General features: G+C 48.9%; 1 protein-coding gene across 4 annotated transcripts in view; it reads left to right on the top strand.

Moving 5' to 3' along the window:
- The first annotated feature begins 1,018 nt into the window (after positions 1 to 1,018).
- tnnt1 (troponin T type 1 (skeletal, slow)) overlaps positions 1,019 to 3,184 on the top strand; it is a 55,706-nt gene continuing 53,540 nt past the window's right edge. For 3 of the 4 annotated variants that reach the window (XM_073033823.1, XM_073033822.1, XM_073033821.1), the window contains exon 1: positions 1,019 to 1,176. The gene's annotated coding sequence lies outside the window, so the exon portion shown is untranslated. The remainder of the gene's footprint in view (positions 1,177 to 3,184) is intronic. The other variant, XM_073033824.1, reaches the window with a different exon arrangement.

Raw genomic sequence — 3,184 nt, 5'->3', positions numbered from 1 at the left:
GAACAGCGGAGATCCACCAGGCTGGACCAGGGACGGAGGCTTTACCCAATTGTGTAGATCAGGGCTGAGTGAGAGGAGATCACATTATTACATGTCGAGATAAAGACCCTTCCAGCCTAATGGGCTCGTGGCCCCCACTTTATCCATGTGAACAATTAACCTACAAATTGATACATCTTGAGAATGTGGGAGGAAACCAGGGCACCCGGAGGGAATTCATGCAGTCACGGGGAGAATGTACAAACTGCTTATAGTCGGTGGCGGGAATTGAACCTGGGTCTCTGGAGCTGCAAAAGTGTTACACGACCATGCCTCCCCACAGAATCAAAATTCTTAAAGGGCTGGACAGGCTAGGGGTAGGGAGAACGTTTTCCCGGGGCGAGGAGTCTTGAACGTAGTTTCAGAATATGGGGGTGAGTGTTTAGGAGTAGGTTGAGTGCAAATTCGTTACTCAGTGGGGTAGTGAACGTTTGGTGTTCCCCACCCAAGGGGACTGCAGGCCTTAGTAATGGTGTTCAGCCTAAAATGAGATGGATGGGTGTTGAAGTGGCTGGGGGAGGGTGCAGGAAAATAGTGCTGATGCAGAAGGCCAGCCACAGAGAACAGAATAGGCTAGAGGGGCTGAATGGCCTGTTCCTCTTACTTACGTTTAGGAGAACCATCCACTCTCTTTCTCCTGATAAATGGCATACCTTGTTATAATTGTTCTCTCTCCCTGTGTGTATGGAAAATGCTTCTTGTTTCTTCCTTCAATTCCCCCCGCCCCCCCACCGTTCTGATTGCACAGGTCACAGATCATTGTCTCCTCACGCTCCTGTTCGGTGGGAGGATGATCCTTAGGGGAGTAACAAGAGAGCAGCAACACTGACGGATTCACTTATTTATTTGCCTCATGCCAACATTTCCAAGGCTTTCCCCTTTGTAATCGGTTGTCATCTCCACATTTAGAAAAATTTATTATTCTTGAAACCTTATTTAAAGAAACGCCCTCAATTTCCCTTACGTTCTTCCCTGCAAAAAGGTCGGCCAAATAAAGGGTATCAGGTTACCAAGGCTGGTTATGTCCAGTGCAATCTGTCACCTCCTCACTGTCTGACAGACCCTGGAGACACTCACATCTCCCTCTCTCTCTCTCTCTCTCTCTCACACTCTCTTGTCTTTCTTCACCCTTTTAAGGTAAGCTGGACATTTTGTTTAATAGAACTAACACTGTTCCTTACAGGTTCCCTGTTCCAAATTTTCCCTCCTCCCCTGCAGCTTTCATTTCGGGAATAAGTACAAGCCGCTGTGGGACCCACATCTGGGGTTACAGCTTGCAGGCTGGAGCATTGAGCTAGGTTTTACCAGCAAGTTGGTTTGGGGTCGGTTGAAGTCTGTTTTGGTTAAATATATGAGATTCTGCATTTCCTCCAGGTGCTCTGGTTTCCTCCCAGATTCCAGAAACGTACGGGCTCAGGTTAGTAAGTTGTGGGCATTCTATGTTGGCATGGTGACACTTGCAGGCTGCCCTCGACACATCCTCGGACTCTGTTGGTCATTGACGCAAACATTGCATTTCACTGTACATTTTGATGTTTCGATGTACTTGTGGCAAATAGAGCTAATTGTTATCATTGATCTTTACTCTGTTTACAATGCATCGTGAAGGTAAAGGCTCTGATGGGTGAAAGGTGAGTTTACTGAGTGAGAGGTGTGCACGTTTGTAAAGGCATGTGCCGTCTGGTAAAACCTCACATCACCAGAACCGGGCAGCGGGCTCCAGACGCAGCCGAGCTGGGCTGAGGAAGGACGCCACTGTCAGCTCAAAGGTCGGTACGGCCGTGGCGGCCGGCGATACGCCAGCAGTTTGCGTTCGATTCCTGCCACTGTCTGTAAGGAGTGCATTCTCCCCGTGACCACAAGGTTTCCCCCAGGTGCTCCGGTTTCCTCCCACATTCTGAAGACTTGTGGGTTAAGGTTAGTGGGTTGCGCCAATACTCGCGGGCTGCCCCCTTCACATCCGCGGACTGTGCCGGTCGTTGATGCACTTCTCACCATGTGTTTCAATATACGTGGGACAAGTAAAGCTAACATTTAGATCTCTAACTCCCCTCGAGGCTCTGAACCATCCCAGGCCGCCATGGGGGGGGTCTGTCGTACACCTGCGGGGGAACCCTCCTGCCCAGAGCCCCAGGGACGCCCAGAGAAACGGGCACCAGCGGCTGCAGGAAGCCCATCGGCATGGCCTGTGGTCCACCCAGTGAAGTTACTGAGCATCTATCCCAGAATCAGAATCAGTTTCGATATCACCGGCCCATGTTGTGAACTCAGTTGTTTTGAGACAGCAGTACAATGCAATAGATTAAAAACTATAAATTAAACTACATAAATACATAATATGCTCACACATATGTTATACATACAGTAATGTGCAAAAGTCTTGGGTATATATATAGAGAGCAGGGGTGCCTAAGACTTTTGCTGTAGTAGTTGTGGTTGTAGTACTGTAGTAGTTTTATGTATTGCACTCTACTGCTGCTACAAATAAAAACACATTTCATGACATTTATTTATCTATTTATTGAGATACAGTGCAGAATAGGCCTTCCGGCCCTTCGGGCAACCTCCCGATTTAATCCTAGCCCAATCACGGGACAATTTACACTGACCGATTAACCTACCAACTGGTACGTCTTCGGACCGTGGGAGGAAACCGGGCGCCCGGAGGAAACCCACACGGTCACGGGCAGAATGTAAAACTTCCCCACAGGCAGCAGCAGGAATTGAACCCCGGTCAGTGTTGTGCTAACTGCGCCGGTACTGTCCTGCCCCAGTGATGATAAATCTGAGTGGGCTGAGAGTGGGAAGTGGGGCAGGGAGAGGGGTATCATGGTTGGGGAAAGGGGAAGGAAGAGGGGAGGGAGTGGGAAGCACCCAATTGTTTGGAATCAAATGACCTTGCCTGGTGCCTCAGGGTTGGATGTGTCTACATCTGGGTCAACCCCCACCCCTGCCACCTATCCCATACCCCTCCACCCTCACCATTCTTTTCTCCCGGCAGATTTTCAAACTTGCTCCCTGTTCCACATTGACAAAAAGCAGTACTGGGCAAAAGTCTTAGTCACCCTGGCTGTATATTTGTACCAAAGACTTTTGCACAGAACTGTATATAATTACATAAATAGTGACAAAGGAGAGCAAAAAA

Source organism: Hemitrygon akajei, chromosome 31 (genome assembly GCF_048418815.1).
Source record: "Hemitrygon akajei chromosome 31, sHemAka1.3, whole genome shotgun sequence".
NCBI lineage: Eukaryota > Metazoa > Chordata > Chondrichthyes > Myliobatiformes > Dasyatidae > Hemitrygon > Hemitrygon akajei.
The sequence above is the reverse complement of the archived record's forward strand: the minus strand, read 5'-3'. Positions and strand labels throughout refer to the sequence as shown.